Consider the following 24,278-nt stretch of genomic DNA (forward strand, 5'->3'; position numbering starts at 1 on the left):
CTCTTTCCTGCTTTATGCTGCAGGTGTTAATCACTAATAAATATCCTGTATGCTAAACTTTGTCTCAGCATCTTCTCTAGAAAACCCAAACTGGGACAGTTGGTATCAAAACTGATTTGAAAAAGCATATGATGAAATAAGAATGTGGAAACTGATTACTCACTGCATACCTAGACATAGGTGATCTGTCACTGATTTTAAGTGGAACACAGACCCAGTGATAGTCCAGTTGTTAAAATTCTGGGAAAAAGAAATACAATAGAATGTGTGATGTAGCTGGCATTTGAGATACACAGAGGGAATAATAATCAACAAGTTTCATTATTTTTCAGTTACTAAGCACCACTGAAATCCTAAAAGAGAAAATGAAAACCTGCAAGTGATTAACAGGCAGGTAAAAGCCAAGAGTGAAAATCAGATAACCTCTTTTGTGATTCACTCCTGCTTAGTTTTACTTGCAGCAGCAGGACAGAGAAAGCTGGGAACCAGGATGAGGCCCAGTGGCTGGGCTCAAAATTGTAGCCCCTACTGCCTGTAGTTGATATCAGAGCCTCAACTGATACTAATTTTTCTTTCATCCACTTTTTAGTTACATTACTTTAGCACTACATCTGCTGGCTGCAGTGGCTCTCCTGGAGAACAGTATCTCTGAAGGTTCTGAGTTCCTGTCTTCATGTCTTCACTCTCAGGCTGGGGTTGCTTCTCTTGACCACTTACCATCACAATTGGACAAGGGAACCCAAAAAAGTCTAAATGGATTACCAGAATTTTGCACAAATTTCTCCCCGGCCCCATTCCCTGTAACATGGGTACCTCCTCATGAAGATCACTGTCAAATAGTCCTGTCAGCCAGGTTGGTTACTTTTTGTTGTTGTTGTTGTTTTGTTTTGTTTTTTGACTGCTGGTCTCTGATCCAAAAGCAAGAAAAGGGCAATGGCAGTTGCTACATCTTATAATTCACTGGGAGTCCTACTATGATTATGGCAACAGTATGTCCATGTGTGTACTTGGACCTTTAACCACTTAGAAGCTATAATTTTGGGAAAGAGGAGTACACATTTTCCCAGTGGATCAATGGGTGATGGATAATAGGGCCACTGCATCTTCCTACCCTTGGCTTTGAGATCTAAATATTAATATTCTTCTCTTTTGATAATAGTATCATCTAAGGGTTGTTGACTTGACGCATATTCTTTATTCTGGAGAATGGGAGTCCATTCCCATAGAATATCATCTTGAAGGCAGTGCTTGAACTGATCCAATACTATATCAGGCTGACAGCTTTTCAGTGGTATGACATGTGATATTTCTAGTGGGTTCCATGATTACAGTCCCACTCCCATACCCCCTTTGTTGTAAAGTGGGATTTCATTCTTAAAATATGTTATGTGATACCACATTCTTACAGATCAAACATTCCATACTTCCTTAGTTAGCGGTGCTGCCTCAGGCCACATAGGTAGAAAAGACAATCCCCATATTTAGAATATGCTTTTTTTCCCGTCTGATTAGAACAAATTACAGAATTAATTACATGGAAACAGGCCAACGTAATCAATTTTCTGTTGTGTAGTCCATTGGTGTCCTCAAGGAATGGTGCCATATCGGGAAATCAGTTCAAGTCTCCACTGCTGGCATTTTGGATATTTTGTGATAGCAATAGCTACATCAACCTTCTGCCAGTGGGCCCATACATAGCCTCTCTTCTTTACTTATGGTCATTCTTTTCATATGTCCATCGTGCCAGCATTGGTGTAGGTGTTCCTTGAGGCTGGCTGATGTAAACTGGCTGACTCATTATGTCTACTTGGTGGATTAGTGTCTCTTCATGGGTATTCTTTGCTAGGCATTAACATAGGATACAAAGACCTTCAGGTTTTGTTTTACATCCATCCAAATTTCCTCTACCACAGAGCACTTTCCCCAATCTTTTAATAATTCTTTCAGACTCTTGATACATCTAGCATAGCAGCTAAAATTGAGCCTACTACTTGGGTGAGTTGGGTTTTACTGTCATCCTTCACCTGAATCTGCAAGGCTTAGAGTGGTGAGTTAAAAATAGCAAATACCCCCACTACTACAGCATTTTGATCTGTGAAGGCAAGGTAACAACTTTTGCCATCTACCCAAAGGTACAATATGGGTAGATGGCAAGAGTTGTTACCTTTGTAACATTGTTTTTATTATGTTGACTAGAGTGACAATGTCAAAACTTCCTCTTTATCTTTGTTAGTATCATATCCCTTAACATACAGGTCAGGAACCCAACTCTGGTTGCATCTACTGCTGCTCTTCAAACATACAGGTCAGGAACCCAACTCTGGTTGCATCTACTGCTGCTCTTCAAACATTCCTCCAGGAACAGAGGATAACCAGAATTCTGAAGAAGCTACTTGCAAAATGTATGTGAAAACTGAATTTGAGCAGTACAAGGATATATTGTTAGGAAAATAAGGCTAGATACCAATACCTACTTCAAGGGAGGACTCGTTATCTCAGCTGCCAGAAGACAGCTTCTAGCTGTCTGAAACATCAGAGTTGATTCAGCTACAGAGGACCACTTCACCTAAGGGCCTTCCTTTCCTACAGCAGCCCATATTCCATGAACAATTGCAGTAAGGAACAGAAAGATCCAGCTATTATGGCAGGACAACTCTCATGGGCCATATATTCTCCCAAATTCCAGTGGGGTTGGCTGAAACATTTTTAGGCTAGCATTACAGCATAATTTCTCCCTCTGCCCACTCTGTCTTTCATTTCCATGATATAGGTATGTATTCTTAGTAAATATCCTGTACACCAAACTCTCTTTCAGTGTCTGCTTCAGTTGAACCCAAACTTGGACAATTGTCATCTGGTTTTGTTTCTGATAAAAAGTTCAGTATCAGTGTAATATTTTATCCTATGAAGAAAATCTCTTTTCTTCTGATTGATTTCAAGTTTTTCTTTTAAAATTTTAAAAATAATTTTATTAAAAATTTTTGCAAAGATTTGGTAAATTGTTTTTGAATTTATTTTAATGCTAGAAAAATCTCTGGACTATTCAAGAAGATAATGCAGCATATGTGGAAAATAGAGTTCTCGCCCCTAAAAAGCTATACATTTAATTTGGTTATGTTGTATAAAGCAATGTCATGTTCAAAAATCCCCTTCAAAAGTAGATAAAGTGGTTTTCCTAATGATAACTTACTTTGTAAGGAAAACTATCCATGTTATTATTTTCTCAATGTTTTACTTTGTCTCCAAACTGAACCTCATCCTTAGTGGGATTATCTGCATCTAACCTCAAAGCCCCCAACCAACCCCCTACCATCACTTTAGGATTTCAAGAAGGCTGGATACAGTTCCATGATCCAACTTTAATTATCAAATTTAATCCCTTCTGCTATCCCCTTCCAGTTTTCAATTTGTGATATGGATTTGACTAATTTTTAGATTAAATTGTTATCTCTATAAATTAAGAGGTCAACTAGATAAACACTATAGTCCCTTCTGAGTCTCTATTATTCCATGCAATACATCTCTTGGAAATTCTTAGTCTTATAACAGGGATAATACCTTTCAAAAATTTTTTATTTAAAACATCTATTTCTAAAACAAGGTAAAAAATATTTAAACATGTTTATTATTCAACAGTTTTGCTACAATGATCTTCTTTGTATTTTGCCTCCTAGGTTTTGTAGGCTTCTTAAATATAATATTTGATATCTGTCATTATTTTTAAAATCTGCTAGGTATTATCTCCTCAAATACCACTTCTCCATTCTTACTGGAATTCCAATTACCTGATATTAGGCTTTACCATTCTCCCAAAAATTTCTTATGTTATTTTCTGTTTGTTTGTTTATTTGTTTGAGACAGAGTTTAGCTCTTGTTACCGAGGCTGGAGTGCAATGGCATGATCTTGGCTCACTGCAACCTCTCCCTCCTGTGTTCAAGCGATTCTCCTGCCTCAGCCTCCTGAGTAGCTGGGATTACAGGTGCCCACCACCACGCCCAGCTAATTTTTGTATTTTTTTTAGAGATGAGGTTTCACCATGTTGGCCAGTCTGGTCTCAAACTCCTGACCTCAGACGATCCACCTGCCTCAGCCTCTCAAAGTGCTGGGATTACAGGCATGAACCACCATGCCCGGCCTCTTCTGTGTGTTTTTAACATTTTTGCCTCACCATTTTTAAGTTAGATTGTTTGCTTTTTGCCTCTTACTAGTTTTTTAACTAGCTAGTGTTTTTAAACTTGCCATTTGTGTTTTTATTTTGTCTGTGTGTATTTTTTTTTATTTTTCTAACCTATACTTGATCCTTCTTTACAATTTCTTATGGTGTGTCAAAATTCTCAATGACAAATAATTTTGGCCCTGGAGTAACCTGTTCTCAGCTGCTTGTTCTGTTGTCATCATCCCCATTAAGGGATTTCCTGGGGGCAGAATTACAAGATAACAGAAAAAAATGAGAATAAATAAAAATGGGTATTTCGCTTATTCTTTCTGAGTTTTCAGCATTTCTTTTTCCACTCCTTAAGTCAGACTAGTATATTTCTTTCGGATCTTTCTCTGCAGTCTAAAGCTTACTTCCAGTTTTCAAATTATGCTGAGTTGAGGCCAGAGGATACCAGAGGAGGAAAACAAAAGGTAAACACAACACCGTTTCAATGGTACTTAAAATTGTGCCATTCTTTCTTTATCTACTTCCTTGTATTTAATTTTCAGAGTTCCCAAATAATAACTCCGGTGCATCTAAGTTTCTTTGATGAATTCAGTGAGATATAGAGAGGTGTGTGTTTATCTTACTCAGAATCAGCAGGATCTACCCCAACTTTATCCTTTATTATCTAGAATATAGTGGTCATAGTTATTTTTACATTAATGTCTGACAATTACATTATCTCCATTTCCTATGTTTCTGTTTTATTGCGTATGGCTGCTCTTGGTTTTCATTGCTTTATCTCTTAGAGTATTTTTATTGTGTTACTGATATTTTATAGAAAAATGTTATACAAATAAAAAATGTTATACAAATAGAATGTTGACAAGCTTCTGTCAAGCAGTTAGTAGCAATAATAATCACTGATGATCTTAATTCAACTTCAAGAACTAGATGATTTGAAGATGTGAGGTCCAGTTTATTTCTAATTTGGCCTAATTCCTAAAATGTGGTTTTCATGATTTCAACCCACTGGACTCCCTTATCAGCAGGCCTTGAGTTCCAGTTTTGCCGTGCTAGCCCAGAAGTGCTAACAAAAAGTCTATTCAGCTTCTCAGCCTTTTAGAATGTGTTAATTATCAAATACACATACCTGGTAGTCTTTAGAGACTAATGGGAAAGGCTTGTGATTTCTTTCTATTGGGTTTTCTCAACAGCACTCTGAGAAGGTTCTCAGTGAATGTCTGTTATTATTGTTGTTCCTTGCTTTAAGAAATTGTTGGGTCAATATGGCCATGATGACCACTTATTTTGTTAATTAAGAATAATGTCTAGTGTGCAGTATTGCATGCTGTGCTTTCAAGGTCACAGAAATACAGCCTTCAAAATAAAATCTAAGAAAATATAGAAAGAAGAACTTAGCATGGAATTCATGTCATGCATTAGAAGGAATTTATTCTCAATCAATTTAGGAAACATAACTCACCATGAAAACACAGACCAAAAAATACAAATTAATTAATTATCTATTAAGCGTTAGTCAATACACTAAAAAATGTTCCCCAGAGAACTGTTTCTTGTGGTGGATCTGGATTTGTTCATACTGAACAAAGGCACTTAAACTTGGTCTGAATTTTTAGGTCCTTTTCACACCTTACATGGCCTACTTTGTAAGACACCGTTCATTCATGGGTTTGTTCATTGAATACACATTTATTTAACACATAACTTATTTCAGTCACTTTGAAAGACATTAAATATAAAGACTGTATGTAATAAATGCAGAGCTTGCTCAAAAAGAGTGTTTAACACAATGGACATTGTTATCAGTTCAATGAAAGAGCTATTAAGTGTTATTTTATGCTGCAAAAGCATGTGAGCCATCACATATATAGAAGTGAAAAGAAAAGCAGATAATCTTTCTATTTTAGGTATTAAAAGGTCATTGATTTTTGGGGGGTTGCATACACTAGACACTCAATATATGTTTTAATAACTCACTACAATTTTCCAACTAGTGCTATGATACACAACCATGTTTAAATCTTTAGTTCTAACAAAACAAGTGGAGTGTAGGTTACATGCCTTGCCTGCTTTATTTTTTCTTTCCAACATTCACATAGTACATTGACATCACTGTGGATTCTCATAAATTTTAAAACTATGACTGTACTGCAAATTTGGATCACAAACTCCTCCAAGAAACACTTAAATAGCTTTCTAATTATATAGAAATTATACACAACTTGTATTATTGCATGATTTCCCTTGACCTGTAATGTTTGAAAGTAGGCATGAATTGAAATTCTGAGAAAAACGTATTCTTTAACTTCAAAGTCCTTTAGGTATGCCTACAGCAGCCCTTCACTCCAGGGACTCTACTGAAAGATTGCATGGGCAATGGAACTGTCAGGAATGTTGGTCTCCTTTAAGCAAAGTTTTGGATTCTATTCACTTGACACATGAACCAAGTAGGTAGAGATCAATCCAGTTGCATCTGAACCATTGGAAGTCTCATCAAATGATACCATTTTCTAACCACCTTCTGCCCCATGTTCTACTAACCTAGGGGGATTTCAGAAACATTGCCAAGGTCTCTTCTGTCTAAAAAAGGGAGGGGGGCAGTTATAATTCAGCAGCTTGGGTAGCTTCTTCTTTCATTGTGTGTAATTTATAAAGCCAGACAGATGATATTTATTGTCTATATTGTGGCTAAACAACAATAAATAGTTTTTCTGAATTACTAATGTCCTTTTCCAGTCCATGCATTATAATACTCGGGGGTCTGTGTTGTTTTATCAAAAGGCAATAAAGATGAGAAGCAGAATCCACTAGCCTCTGCCCATACCCTGCTAATATGTTGACTTACCTCTGAGTGCTTGTAGACTCTGGCACCCATCATAGGCCAGATATTATGCTGGGCTATGAGAACACAAAGTTGAGTAATACATACTACAGCTTTCAGGTGTGACCTATCTACTGATGGCCTTCCACTGATAGACTCCTTCCAGGAGTTTGCCTCTATCTCCGCCACATTTTTTCATCGAAGATTTAGAGTGCTTCAAATTTTAAGTATTGTATTTTAATCCTTGGGACTGATGGAAAAGTATTTTTCAAGACTATTTATGTTGTTTTAGATAGAACAAGATAGAATAATCTTGCAAGTGTCTGATATGAAAGAGTTTGAGGTCACTGGACCTAAACATTTGTTGTTGTTTTTTAAGAAACAATCATTCTTGTTGCTTAACAAGAATGATTTCTCATAATAGTGACTAGAAAATATACAAAAACAGCTTAAAAATTGAAAGCCTCTGAGCTTACAGTACCTATATGTAGCAAGATTTATTCTTATCAATCAGGAAGATGTTAAAATAAATCTAACAGCACTTCATCCTAAGGAGCAGTTAAGTCAGATCAGTTGGAAAGAGAATTTTCAGGCTAGTAATGCTCTCTACTTTTTTCAAAGGAAGAAATTCAGTGCCCAGGTATTTTTTAAAAATTATTTGTCATCACAAAATTAATGTAAGCTTATTTATTGTAAAATCATGGTGAAAACCCTATAATTTTCCTCAATTAAATGTTTAATGTAGTAAAAGCTGTCTCAATAAAAGAGGTGATCAGTTTGTAAGACAGCCAATGCAAATAAGAGCTTTGAACTCATTTAGGTTCCTTTACACAATGATAACTTGGGAAGCCTTAGGACTTAAAAAAAAAAAAAAAAAGAGTAGCCACAAGATAGGAGAGTCAGGAAGGCATAGGGTCCCACCACAGGAACTGTATAGGTTTAACCTAAAGAAAAAGAGACTAAGAAAGAGAATGGTCTTCAAACTGTTGAAAGATCAACAAATATAAAACGAAGTAGACATATATAAGCCAGCACAGGACCAACTGGTGGAAAATAACAAGGGGAAAACACTTCTGTCCTGCATGAACGTGAGTTTCGTAACAGTTGATGCAGCCCAATTATAAGATGAGCTGCCCTCTGAAAAATACAGCCTCCCACACAGTATATGCTTAAGAAAGGACTATGTGGCTATCAGTCAATAACACTGTAAGAGGGTTTCCAGCAATAACACAGGAGATAGGTTTAGGGGCCTTTCATTAGAAAGTCTATTTCTGCTTCCTCTCTGTGTTTCCCCTCTCTCATTTTCTCTCATTCCAAACATTTAATTTCAGGTGGCTCCACCCCAATAAAGACAAGAGAAATAAGCATTTGGCTTAAGGTAAATGGACGAAAGAATGGTAGGAAGTATTTTTAGCACTTTGTGGAACCTCAGTCTTCTTGAGATGAGAGCCTTGGGCACTTTCTTTTCCCAGAGCAGATGAAAACAACAGGCACCAATGTAGCATTTCTATTTGCTTTGGTTTAGGATAATTTATATTTCTTTAGTATATAGGGCCTAGCACCATCATGCTCGGCTTAAAGCAAACACATTTTCCTGCATCTATACCATGGGAGTATATAGAATTTGTCCAAGAAAACTTCAAAAGAAACTCTTGAATGAATACAAACATACCTGAAATGCTATTTTTACCTCATTGCCTGAACATTGAACAATAATCAAAGCTTATGAAATTCTCCTATACTTGTGTTCACTAATTACCTCCTCCTCTTCAATTTCTAATTTCAGTTGAAGAGTTTCAAAAATAAAAAGAAAAATAGCAGAACAGTATGAGAAGACAGATGGCTCAGCTGATGACAAAATCCATTTGACTTTCACCACACTGGGAGATGGAGAGCTTGATTAATAGTTGGTCAGCCAATGAGACAATTTAACAAGAAAAGCTACTTGGCAAAATATGTCTTAACCAGATACAGCTATGTTATAACTGTTATAACTTAAATGTTATAACAATTATAACTTAAACATATAAGTTATAACTGTTATAACTTAAATGTTTCTTGTGGAATCACCATTTTGCATCAGACCTCTTAAATATGCCTGTTTGAATAAGCTCAAACCAACATAAAACTGTTTCTAGCATTAAGTCCACAACGTAAGCCAATATCAATCTATTTTAACTGCATCTACTGATTAGGTAAAAAAGAAAATGCCATTGAAAACTTCTTAGTGCCTTTCCCTGAATGGCACTATAATCTATTACAATTACCAAAGAGAAAAAAGATCAAAGAATGCCTGCCTATACAAATTATTCTTAGAATAATAGAACTTCAGAGTTGGAAAGAGCCTGAAACTTCTTCTAGCCAATTACCTTTATTTTACAACTGAAATTAATGAGGCGCAGACACATGAAGTGACTTTGCTGAGACCACACAGACTTGGAGGAAAAACTATGTGAGAACATGAATTTCTGGTCTTCTAATTCAATATGCACTATCTTTTTTTTTTTTTTTTTTTTCCATTTTTTACCATGTGCTTAGTCAGTTATCTTAGAAATGTTGTTAGGATTATTATGGCTTCTTTTTTAAAGTTGGAGAGGACATTGCCCATTAAATTACATGTGCCTGTGCTTCAGAGTTATCCAAGATCGGAAATTGTATATCTCAAAATAAACATGTGAATAGCATTTTTAAAATGCTGTTTAGTAGAATATATCTCTTGTAAAAGCCTGGGGATAACATGATAATATCTGTTAATTTTAACTAGATTAATTTCTTTTTTTTTTTTGAGATGGAGCCTTGCTCTATCGCCCAGGCTGGAGTGCAGTGGAATGATCTCGGCTCATCTCGGCTCTCTGCAAGCTCCACCTCGAGGGTTGACGCCATTCTCCTACCTCACCCTCCTGAGTAGCTAGGACTACAGGCGCCCGCCACCACGCCCAGCTAATTGTTTGTATTTTTTAGTAGAGACGGGGTTTCACCATGTTAGCCAGGATGGTCTCCATCTCCTGACTTCGTGATCCACCCGCCTCGGCCTCCCAAAGTGCTGGGATTACAGGCGTGAGCCACCGCACCCGGCCTTAACTGGATTAATTTCTAAATAATAATTTGGAAGGGGGGATAATTTTTATATCAATGATTTACTTGTTATTATTGACCAGATTTTTGGTAACCTTTAGTTTTGTGAACCCATCATAATATTATAAGGAAAATAGCCAAGAGGAGCAATGACTTTAGAGCAGATGACCCCTCGAGCTAAACCTTTCAAGGGAAATAAATCACAAAAAAAATTATAACAACTTTAGCTTCAACTTGAGAATACATGCTCAAAATATTATGGCTGTGGTTATTACACAATAATATATTATGTGAGTGATTTCCTAGGGAACCTTCTCTTCATCTTGTTATTATTTTTTGACCATACTGGTTTATTTATACAATTTTATACTTGATGCTTCTCTCATTTCCTTGATAACACAGCTGCACACACACACACACACAAATGTCTGTCTATTGCTGAACAATGTTAAGTAATATAATTTGACACATGTACATTGCAAATCAATAAATGTGACATTTTCTTTTCCTGGTACATTCTGTATAACTTATAACACAGCTTCAGGTATATGATATGTCAAGTCATATCTTCTGTATTATATCAACTGAATAAAGGAAAAGGCTGATATAATTTAATTTCTTAGGGTAGATTACTTTTGTCTCCACTTAAAAACTGCCTGTCATGTTTTGAATTAAAAGTTGTTTGTCAAATTGGATATACCAAATCATTGCATTCCTAGCTGTCTACATTAAAGACATTTAAACATTGTATATATAATTACTACATATACATTAATATATAATGTATGTATACACATCATATATATAATTAATATGCGAGAAACCGTTGATCATCTTTTTATAGTCGCTAGACTGTGACAAAAAATGTTAAATATATATTTTCTGAGTGTATATCTAATAGTCACATGAATGTGACATACTCCATAAGTCATCAAATGATAGTATTAAGTTTTGTGATTTTTTACTGTATGTAAAGTTATCACTTCCAAAAAAATCCGCATAATATTATTGAATTCTAGTTGATCCAATGCATGCAGAAATATTTGGAGGTAAATTGTACTAATTTAAGCAAACTTTTTAAAAATTCATCAAAGTAAACATGGATGTAAATATAGACAGAGAGTTGCATAGACGGATATGTGATAAAGCAAATATAACCAAATAATAATGTAGAATTTATAAAATCAGTAAATGGGTGTTAATTGCACTATTATTTTAATATGTCTGTATAGTTGAAATTTACATAAAAATACTGGAAAAACATAGATATGTCCAAGTTGTGGCTTACTACTTGAGATATTCCTTCAAATTTCTCTAATCTCATAGATTATTTTACAGTTTCAGTATAAACAATCAACTCAAATTTTATGAGAAATTACTTGTGACTTAAACAGTTTTTAAATTTAATAATTATGGCCTCAGAAATGAATGACACTGTACTTTAGATCAGGTGCTTTCAATATTACCCTGTCTCTAAACACTGGTTTCAAAGTACAAGCTATCGATAATTAAAGAACTCTAATAGGCAGGTCAGCTCATCTCATTAGCTGGGAATACAGTATGCATGCAACTCATCCTGACAGCCTTCAAGGAAGTCAGAGCTGGTAACAATCACTGTTGAACATTATATCCACTGCCTTGTGGAATGCTGGCATCTCAGTTGTGCACTGGTTATGGTTCTTAAGCAGATCTGTTGTCCCTCTGTGGCAACCCCTTGGCCTACCTTCAGTGGCAGTGCAGTGGTCTGCCATCTAAGTAAGAACATCTGTCAGATCCTTAAACTCTCATAGTGAATGTCAATCCAACCATTTATAGATTATGAGAATTTTCCATCAATTAACATCAATAAAGCAAGTGCTACTCAACTTGTAAATATTTAATAAATGCCTTTTATGTCAAGCCTTGTGCTAGGCTCTGAACATAGCAAAGATGAAAAAACTACCATGGGATATTGTTTTCATGAGAGACTTAACAAAAACTGTTGGCTACTTAGCTCCTATCTAAATTGTTTTTTTAAGAAAGTCACTCTAAGGCAAAGTCATCTACTCTATGGGACTCTCAGGTTTTAATTTAAATTATCAAGTGAGACAATCAGATAGCCATATATCTGCACCACATATGACATTTTAATATTCAACTTTCAGATTCAAGGGAAATAAAAGAACAACAACAACAAAAATCACTTCTGTCTTGATACTAAATCTGATTTAAAAGGCATGGTATATACATGTTCCCAGTAAGGTCAGTAATCAATTAATTTTATAATTAAATACTAAAAAAATTGACTTCATATAAAATTTGATACACCACTTCTATAAGACAATGAAAAATATGTAATCTCTTTTTACCCAGATTTCCAAGAAGTTCTTAGTGAAATTAAATGTTTAGTAGCTGTAACTATATTGTTTTTCTACTTCTGTTTTACTAGGCATAATATATGACGGTTTAAAAGATGTCAAATCACTTTTAGGAAGAGGAAGATCATACAGATACCTACAATATTAGTCATGTGCATCAAATGCAGATGTGTCGCCCAATGTAGTTTAAATGATTTTAAATGAAGTTGTTGATCTGTATTGTAATTTATTGCATTAAGAATGTTACCCTATACTTTCTGACTACAGTGTTACTTTCTCATGATCTAAAAGCCAAGACAAAATATACACTGAAAATCAATTAAAGTTTTAAAATAAATCATTAAAATCATTTTAACAGGCAGAAAATTATATCTGTGTAAGAATTCTGAAGTCAACATAGGGTCACTTCATATTTATCGGTGAATGATGAGATGGCATTTATTTTCCCCTCACTGTGTATCTTGTAGAAAGTTGGAAAACTAGCTGCACTTCTTCTGATAACAGGTCCAGGAAATGAGATTTGAAAAGAACTGGAAGCATTTTCTGTGACAAACAGAGAGCTTCCTAATTCATTTTAGCAGCATCCTTGTTATTCATCTTCAGGCTATTATATAGTCTCTTGTGAGCCAGGGTTAGGGCTATGGAAGAGAGGGAAGAGGAGAGACAGAAAGAGAGAAACAGAAGAGAGAAAGGAGGAAAAGAAGAGGAGGAGGAAAGGGAAAAACAGAAAGAATTTTAAAGGGTTTATAGTTTCATACCTTTTATTCAAATCTATGCATCTCATATACCAAAAAAATGCTGGGATTGCTAAGAAAATAATGTGAAGTGCAACACTCCAGGTCCCTCAGAAAATTTAATCTTACTTAAAATTATTATTATTATTGACTAAATATCAATTACATATAATAATTTCTGAAAACAGTACTTATTGATTGAGAACTATAGGGCAGTGTCTCCCTCAGGTAGGTTTTGTACAGCTTATAGAATATGTTTCATTATGGTATTGAAATATTCTCTTTCTCCCCAAAGGTCTTTTGTTAAATATTTAATCATTGAGGCAGTCCTAAATAGTCTTGTATCTCAGGGAGTGAAAGCCAATATAATGCTCCATTAAGTTTATACAAGTAATTGATCTATATTATCAGTCAATTATAAATGACTTACTTTCATCCATGCGTATTACTCTGGAAAATGTGAGATAGAGTTCACCTGTTTTATTCCATATTTCATAAATTTCCAAAACATAATACTTTTTTTTTCCTTTTTAAACATTTTTATTTCAATAGTTTTTGGGGAACAGGTGGTGTTTTGTTATATGGCTAAGTTCCTTACTGGTAATTTCTGAGATTTTGGTGCACCTGTCACTTGAGCAGTGTACACTGTACCCAATATATAGTCAGTTATCCCTCACCTCCCTCCCACTCTTCTCCCGATCCCAAAGTCCTTTATATCATTCTTATACCTTTGTGTCCTCATAGCTTAGTTCCCACTTATAAGTGAGAAAATACAATATTTGGTTTTCTATTCCTGAGTTACTTCACTTAGAATAATGATCTCCAACTCCATCCAGGTTGCTGCGAATGCCATTATTTTGTCCCTTTTTGTGGCTGAATAGCATTCTATGGTGTATATATGCCAATTTTTTTTACCCACTAGGTGATTGGTGGGCATTTAGGCTGGTTCCTTATTTTTGCAATTGCAAATTGTGCTGCTCTAAACATAGGTTTGCAAGCATCTTTTGCATATAATGGATGTCTTTTGTTTTTATACATTTATTCTTTTTAACAAAAGGCTGTGGTTTTCTCTTCACACTTCTCTTCAAAGCTTAAGATATCATCAGTGAATCTTTCTGCATTGGAGGAAATTCAATGGTTTGTGAACAAAAGTCTTTGGCCTGTCTTCATCTGGGCAGGAGCATGACGGTATGCAAATATCCATTTGAACAGATCTGTGATGCAAAAGAGGGGTAGTGCTAACTCTTGTACTAAACGGAGCATGACTTGATATAGTTAGGTTTTCTCTCCCCACCTGAATCTCATCTTGAATTGTAATCTACATAATCCTCATCATCTCCATGTGTGAAGGGAGAGACCAGGTGCAGGTAATTGAATCATTGGGATGGTTTCCCCCATGCTGTTCTCGTGATAGTGAGTGAATTCTAACGAGATCTGAGGTTTTATAAGTGGTTCTTTCCCCTTCGCTCAGCAAGTCTCCTTCCTGCCATCTTGTGAAGAAGGTGTGTTGCTTCTCCTTTATCTCCTGCCGTAATTGTAAGTTTCCTGAGGTCTCCCCAGCCATGCTGAAATGTGAGTCAATTAAACCTCTTTCCTTTATAAATTACCCAGTCTTGGGTATTTCCTTATAGTAATGTGAGGACGGACCGATAGTAGAACTCATACAAGCAATCTCAGAAGGGATGAGACCTGAGAAGTGTCAGTGGGGCAGAATATCTGCTTTGTAATCTGAACATTGTAGGGAGGGATGTGATCAAGTGAATTTGTTAAGTGGCAGCATGATGCCCCATTTCTCTATGTCTCCACTATTCATGGCTTGTACCATCTCTGTCAATTGTGTATAGACACTGAAACATTGCATACTACTCTGTAAGCTAAGTTGCCTACACTGGGTACTTCCAAGCCTATGAACTCATTTGCTAACCAAGAACAAGAGTCGCCCACCTTGAAGTGGTTTTAGAGATGAAATTTGTATCATACTGAAGAGGAGTCAGGTGGTTTTAGAATCACTGTTTGGACCTTGAAATAGAAATGCTTATTCATAATTAAGAGCTTTAAAAGAAGCAGCAGCAGCAGCTGAAGACATTTAAATCTTCTTTCCCAGTCATTCACTATGAAATCTAACTCCATTCCTGGAGCGCAAATTGATGGCATTTAGGACTTTAGTGTTTTCCAGGTATCAATAAATCCCTGCTAGTGTCTCTCAGTTTTTCTAATAGCCAGGAGGACCAGTAATAAAGTACACTAAAAGGTTTTAGTAAAAGAAGTAACATTTCCTCATATCATTAAGATACATTTTAGGCATTCTTTTAAAATCTGTTATTTGAGTAGCCCATATTTTTTACAATTAATTTTTAACCATTTTATTGTGAAACACTACAAATTAATAACTCGTCATAATGCTAAATGATGAGTTAATGGGTGCAGCACACCAGCATGGCACATGTATACATATGTAACTAGCCTGCACATTGTGCACATGTACCCTAAAACTTAAAGTATAATGATAATTAAATTAAAAAAAAACAAGAAAAAGAAAAAAATAAATAATTTTTAGTGTGCTATAATCATATGAAGGGATATTATATATCAATGACAATAAACAGTTACATGCAACATTATGGACAATTTCACAAAGATAACATGTAGCAAACTAAGCTAGACTTAAAAGAATACATGCTGTATGGTTCCATTTAAATTAAGCCCTAAAAATAATAAAGCTGAACTTTAGTTTTTAGCAACATGATTAGGTGATGAAATTATAAACAAAAGGAAGCAATTATTAGTGAGGTGGGACATGTACTAATGATTGATTAGAGGTTTGAGGGGTATTCTGCTATCTTACCAGTGTCTGATTACATGATACTGTTGGTGATAAAAGGTGACGGATTTGTCACAAACAAGGAGCTATTCATTTTGTTTAACATAATACTTAATCTCACAATCACTAGCTCTGTGTTCACAAGTGCCATATTATTTGTATCAAGGCATTATTAGTGAATAACCTTTGGTTCTAATATTGTAGCAGTTTACACTTTTCTCCACTCAGTCTATCTCTGTTCACTCATGCTTTCCTTAAGTGGACATTTTCAATATTGGAAGATCCACCATTCCTTTCAAATTATTATTTTTAGTGTGTTCAGGAAATCAATATCAAGTGATAATTATTGCCAAATAGTTCTCTCGTAAATATTTAAATTATTTGATGACTGCTCAGGTAGAGAATAGGATATTTTATTGTTGTTAAAAGTGAGACACACAGGAAGGGAGAATATGTTTGGGCAATGGATCATGAGGTCAAGAGATCAAGACCATCCTGGCAAACATGGTGAAACTATGTCTCTACTAAAAATACAAAAATTAGCTGGGTGTGGTGGCGCACGCCTGTAGTCCCAGCTACTCGGGAGGCTGAGGCAGGAGAACCACTTGAACCCAGGAGGCGGAGGTTGCAGTGAGGTGAGATTGTGCCACCGTACTCCAGCCTGGCGACAAAAAGTGAGACTCCGTCTCAAAAAAAAAAAAAAAGACAGTTTCAGCATTTGTGCTTAATGCCAAGCTATTCTTTCAGGAATTTCATTTGACATGTTGTTGATAAATCAGTGGTTCTGTTCCTATGAACAATAGCAAACACATCTAATCACTATGTGCTAGTCACTATATGTATACATATATATATACACACACTAGTTACTATATGTATACATATATATATACAAACATAAATACACATACAATATATTAACTCAGTTTAGCAAACAATTTATTAGGTGAGTACTATTGTTATCTCCATTTTACAATGGAGGAAAGTGAGGCACAGAGCAATTAAATAACTTAATAATTTAGTGGTAACATATGAACACAGAATCATGGTCTAAATTCTCTTGAAGGACAACTGAGTTTAAGATGCTCACCATTTTAAAATCAAAATACTGAAAAACAAACTGTACTTCTGTTTTTAGAAAATGTTTGAATATCTAATGCTTCCTATTTCACAATTTAGCTCATTTATTCTTGTCTACTCCTGAAGCTATTGCAAAGTTAATTTCTAGCTTTTAAATTTTATTCCTAAATAATCTAGCTGTTGTGGTTTTAACAAATACAAAGATTTTTTAAAGTAAAATATATTGAGTACATTTAAGGTATACAACATAATGTGATAAGATACATGTATATATAGCAAAATGATAATTATCATGGAACAAATGAACATATCCATCATCTCACATACTTACCCATCTCCATCCCCCATTGCAAGAGCAGCTATAATCTACTCATTTGCCAACTCTCCTGAATACAAGACATTTTTATTAACTATAGTCCTTATGTTGTATGAAGGATGAACGAGTCGAAAGATCTAATATACAGACACTTGAAGAAATCCTATGTTCTAATGAATTCAATTAATTAAATTTGTACGATATATAAGACATGATATTTTCATGAATCAAAACAAACAACATGGTCTCTGCCTTCAATGAGCTAATATTCCAGAGGGGAGAAAATTGTAAGAAGCAGGAACCTTGGGAGATAAATTATTATTGTGAAGTCAGATCATAGAAGTAGTTGCTCACAACAATGAATTCAAGTCAGCAAATAAGCAATGAAAGGGGTACAATCTCATGTAATATACATTGTGAATTTTTAACTAAAGAAAGAAAACAAACCTTTCTGTGCTCCACAATGTGGTTCCTTATGCACTACCATCATCATAAATGGCACTGAGAAGAGAGTCAAGGTAACCGCTGAGAATTTTCAGTAAGACTTACCAATGAAGACGGAAGCAGAAAGACTAGGTATGAAGGCAGCATGAAGAAGCCCATTTACTGAGGCACGATTTCAGAGGAGGTTCATCAGAGGCTATTTTATAAGGTTCTTCATTACATTGGGTGAAGAGCTAAAGGTTAGACAAAGGGGATACTCCCCTACCTGAATGGAGTTGACCCTGGCAGTAAAGTCTGAGGTTGGAAAGGATGGTTTAGGACTCCAGCAAAGGCTGCCTAGGGCACCAGTCAAGCTCTCCTTCTTGAATCTGTCTTTTATCTTCAGACTACAGAAAAGCAGATAGAATAAATGAAGGTTTGTGGTAGAAGACAAACATGTATCAAAAAGCACTAAAGGGGCCAGGGAGTGTGCAAATGCACTAAATCAATTAGAAGTTCCATTCATAGAACCACAAAGAGACAAAAAGACATGATACGGCAGCTATGCCAAACACATAAGTAATAAGAATAATGGAAAAGAATATTATACAAACAGAAAACAAGGAATAATCAATCTGGAAGAAATTTAAGGCAAGGAACAAAAGAAAAAATCACTATAGTATTTCTATGTAATTTATCCTGTGGAATATTTTAATAAGATTATGAATTAAACAGGCCAATAAATGAAGAACAAGATAATAAAACAATAGACTGATGTGGTTGGAAACTAAAACTGAAAATAGTTTCATTGTAAGACTAAGGGGAAGAAAAGGAAATCATATATGAAAATTATAAATACTATTGAAAATCAAGTTACTATCATAGTGAAGGGCTTGAGTTAATCACCTTATAAGCAGAGAACAAATTCAGAGATTTTTAGTAATCATGAGAAGATGATAGATATGGAAACAGTCAAAGATGACCCTGAGTAAAGATAATTGGTGACCCCTAAGGAAAAAAAATTCATTATAATGAAATGGCAGACAATTTTCCTGGAATAAAGGAAGGACTTAATATCCATTTCAAAGGAGTGCATTCAGTTACAAGAATGATACTACAATGGACACTGAGACATAGCCTGGTTAAGTTACTGAATTTCAAAGGTGTAAAAAACATTCCTTAGATATGCAAGCAGATAAAAGCAAGTCACTTTTGTGGGTGAAAATTTCAAGCTGGACCCCTACAACAATATTGAATTTCAGAAAACAGTAAAGCAATTTGTGTAAAGTGGTTGAGGAAAAGGTAAACCTAGAATGTGATGTTCAGCCAAGTTTTTGCTCAACTACATTACAACCACAAAGAGACATTCTCATACATAAACTCAGCTGATCAATTTCCTCTTCTTAGTTGTTTTGCTAATGGGCTCCAATCTCTCACGGAGGTCACTTGTATGTGGGAAGATGCTGCCGTCATTCCCAAATACATAGCAACAGTAGATATAGGATTAGAAACAAGAAATGTTCAGAAAATTATACCACAATGGTTTTTAAAGTGTGGTCCTCTGACCAGAAGAATTAGTATCACCTGGAAACTTGTTACAAAAGTAAAATCTTAGACACCACCATCAAGACGTACTGAATCAGAAACTCTGGGGATGGGGTCCAGATATCTTTATTTTAGTAAGTGTTCCAGGTGATTCTCATGTACACTAAAGTTTAAGAACATTAGTGCTAGTGTATTCCTTTTACAGGTAGATGTTAATACTCAAGGATCAACATCCAAGAAGAGTCTAGACTGCCCAGGATTAGGATTTCAACAGCAGTCCTGAGTCTAGAGGGCCAAATACAACACACACAAACTCTGGGGCCAAGGCTATGTGCTGAGCTGTGTGCTGAGTTATTCATGCAAGTATTGATCGACTTCCCCTCCTGCCTGTGAATGATTACATGTATTGAATGGAATTGGCCATCTAAAAAACAGCTTGCCATGACCAATTAAGTCCAAAGTCTTTATGAAAAACAACTGAGGAAACAGATGGCATATAAACTTGGAAATAGGTAACATGAGGGTGTAGAAAGAATGACAGAAAATGGCAAACAAGCACAGAATCACATGGGGATTATTATGGCTGTTGGGGCGATTGAAATCAGCCTTGAAATGAGCCAACATTCTGAAAGGAGCCCTTGTTACAGGTGTGATGTAGGCCAGCTGGTCTCCAAAGTCAGGGGTGCTTTCATCTGGGAAATACAAAAGTCAAATACTGCATGTATGGAAAGAAAATATCGGGACTTTATATCCTTTAAAAATGCATTATTTGAGTGCATGATTTATAAACTACAAATTAGTACATTATAGAATAGATAAATATGCATTGGAAGAAATCCTTAGGGGCTACAAATGTGTGAATTGAAGACATTTCTTGGTGATGAAATCTAGTCAGCAGTGAAATGTATAAAAATATGAGACTATTAAAACCATTTAAATGAAAAGCCAAGGCCAAGTAATTGGGAGCATTATGGTTGCAGAACAGAAAGTGTTATTTACCTTGAGAAAGAAAATATTTATCATACAACTCACATGGATTGGAATGTGGGAAGAATAATGATGGCTGTATTGCACAACTCCAGAGGGAGTCATTCCTATAACATAAAATGTGAATTGTATATCCTAGAGTTACACAACGCAAGAACTTGAGGCAAAAAGGATGTGAGGAGAAGTATGGGAGAAATAAGTCCCTTATGTTTCATATCAAGTAGTCAACAAGTATTGTTTAAAAGTGAAACATACAATTGAAAGGAAATGATGGCTCTACACTTAATGATTTTTGTGTTCTTTCAGAAACTTAATATTTATATACTGATATATTGTGTATATGAATAATTGAAGTTTAAACTCCTCATCATTCAGCTGCTTCTATTAAATTCAAGTAAAAAGAAATTATATTTTAGTTAATAGCAAGAATTGTGAAATCTCACTTTTAGATACTTAGGTATCTGTGAGTAACTTTTTGTGGTCTTTCTTATTTTGCTGGAATTTTTAATAATATTTACCAAAAAAATCATTTTTTTAATAAAAATCCCCCAAACAATGTCCTTTTTAGCACTGTGACCTCTCCTTCTCATGGCCTCTTGTACTCACTTTTACACTGAAGGCAATTTAGATTTATTTTGCCAGTCAGTAACTATTATAAAGCCATGAAGTTAATCTCGCACTCAGCTATAAACACTAAGTCTTATTCCCAACACTTTTTCTCCATCTTAAGTTTACAGAACTTCATATAACAAAAGCAAAATGAGCATTTAAAACAACGTTGCATCCCTCTAATATTGAAAAAAACAGTTTTATGCTCCAAAAATTAAAATTTTTCTGTCAGACCAAGGAAACAATACACACACAGGCGTGCACACACACACACATATACATTTTTGCCCCAGTGTTTTTGAAAAGAAAATTATAATTGAACTATATGAATAAATGGGGTTTGAATATTTATCAGGGAAAAATGTGAAACAGTAATATACCTTGTTTTAATTCTCACTTTTTAGTATGTGCCGCACCTCCTTGAGGAAAAAGACTCCATCTCTCTGTTTACATGAAATGTAAACCAGCTTGATTAGAGGCCCATGCACTGGCTTGATGATGAAAGTACCATATTGGAATGGCTTTCTAGAATATCAAAAAGTAATCTCAGAGCATCAGAATAGAATATTGGGATCTTTGGCCATGCAGCCTAAGGTCCTTACCCATCACTTACATTGGAATTTTGTAGATAAGTATATTGTTCCAATTCAGAAATAAATAAATACTTACTCTAGAAATCTTGGTGGGGGAGGGGGAGTCAGGGAAAGCAGCCCACTGAAGGAAGAGAAAAAAATCAATCAATACATTTATTTTATTATTTGCATTAAGGGAATTATGTGTCAATTATAAGTGTGACTCAAAAGTGAAGCCTCAGGGGATTTACATGCAGTGAACTCTCATATGCAACCAAACCTTTTGCTCACTTAATTGGTTTTAATCTTTCAACAACTATTTATATCATATCTCTTTTTTCAAGATGAGTAAATTGAAGCCTGAGCTTCAGAGAGATAACAAAACTTGTCTAGGAACCCAGGGCAGATAGGAGTAGAGGTGGGATTCAAAAATTGGCATGGCATTTTTTAAAGCCCAACCTTAAACTTCTATCTAGTGGTCCCCAACCCCAGCTGCACAACGCAATCTCAGGAGAAACTTTTAACAAATCTTGACATTTATACCAAACTTACAGAGATTCTGATCTGATTGGTCTGGAATGTGGCTCAGATATTGGCAATTTTTAGAAAGTCTTCCAGGATATCTACTATATAGATAGTTGAGAAGCAGGTCCAATGTCAAGCTATCCCACTCTTTGATGAAAAGTCTTGTAGCTCACCACAGACCCCATTCCTTTACCTTGGATCTAGATGATAAATAGTTTGCCCTGGGTTAGTTTGTCTGTTACAATGAAGACACTGGACATTTCCATTCCTCATGTCAAACATATTTATTACCCTAATAAATTTTAGTACAAGAAATGGTATCATAAGCAAACTTATCAAATTCTAGCTAATGTAAGTTCTGACAGTATTTGTTATAAAGACAGGTCCAGCATCAAAGTAAATCTTTGACTTCTGCCTTATTCCAGGTATTTTCAAGGTAGAGAGAGGGGGTGCTGAAACAATTCTTGTTAGCTTTGCATTTATTGAGATTTTTATGAAGTTCTAGGTGTAAGCATTTACTCACATCAATAAAGACCATATTAATACAGCTGGAAACTTTTTCACTCAAATAAGAATCAGAGGGAATAAAATAAAGAACATCATTTGCTGGAAACTGAAACTGTTTTGTAGGTTAATTTTTGCCGGAGAAGCCAAACCTGTGGGTAATCAGCTATACCCTCACCAATAGGTGTCACTGCAGTAAAGAATTACTAGGTGAGGTCCTCATGTTGAGGGAGTGAAATCAGATCCAGGTGCTAAAAGTAACTAAAAATTTTTTCTCGTTCTGTGTCTCTCCCCACACACACCCATATACATATATACATATATATACACACTGTATATGTATATAGTATATATACTATATATACTATATGTTTATATACTAAATATGTATATATACACTTACATATATACATTTACAGTGTTTATATACACTTTTGTATATATATGCGTACATATATACACTTTTTGTGTATATATGCGTACGTATACACACTTTTTGTGTATATGTGCGTACGTATACACACTTTTTGTGTATATGTGCGTACCCATACACACTTTTTGTGTATATGTGCGTACCCATACACACTTTTTGTGTATATGTGCGTGCCCATACACACTTTTTGTGTATATGTGCGTGCCCATACACACTTTTTGTGTATATGTGCGTACACATACACACTTTTTGTGTATATGTGCGTACACATACACACTTTTTGTGTATATGTGCGTACACATACACACTTTTTGTGTATATGTGCGTACACATACACACTTTGTGTATATGTGTATGTATATATGTGTACTATATATACTTTTTGTATATACACTATATGTATATAGTGTATATATACTATATAGTATATACAAATATATACTATATACGATATATATGTATATATGTATATAAAGTATATATATGTATATATACACATATATATAGAGAGAGAGATACACACAAATTGTACAAATTATCTTTTGTTACTTTTCTCCCACTTCCCTCTCTTTCCCCTTGAGTTATTTCTAAAGAGGATATCCTTAGTGTAAAAGAACGGTGGTGAACAAAGGGAATTGGAGGTATAAATAACATACAGGCACCGTTGGACCTGTGCTCTTGGTTTTCATCTGCCATACTGATGATTATTAGTGCTGCTCAATTCTTTTTCATTCTTCAATAATTGTATTTTATTTTGTATGTACTTACTCTGTACTACATGATTTTTTGAAACATATAGACATTGTGGAATGACTAAATCTGACCAATTAACATGTGCATTCTCTCACACAGTTATTGTAATGAGAACGCTTTAAATGCACTCTTAGTATTTCTTTCTTTTTTATATATATATACTTTAAGTTCTGGGACACATGTGCAGAATGTGTAGGTTTGTTACATCGGTATACACGTGACATGGTGGTTTGCTGCACCCATCAACCTGTCATTTACATTAGGTATTTCTCCTAATGCTATCCCTCCCCTAGCTCCTCACCCCCCAACAGGCCCTGGTGTGTCATGTTCCCCTCCATGTCCATGTGTTCTCATTGTTCAACTCCCACTTATGAGTGAGAGCATGCGGTGTTTGGTTTTCTGTTCCTCTGTTAGTTTGCTGAGAATGATAGTTTCCGGCTTCATCCTTGTCCCTGCAAAAGACATGAACTCATCTTTTTTATGGCTGCATAGTATTCTATGGTGTATATATGCCACATTTTCTTTACCCAGTCTATCACTGATGGGCATATGGGTTG

The sequence above is a fragment of the Pan paniscus genome, chromosome 4 (genome assembly GCF_029289425.2).
Source record: "Pan paniscus chromosome 4, NHGRI_mPanPan1-v2.0_pri, whole genome shotgun sequence".
Taxonomy (NCBI): domain Eukaryota; kingdom Metazoa; phylum Chordata; class Mammalia; order Primates; family Hominidae; genus Pan; species Pan paniscus.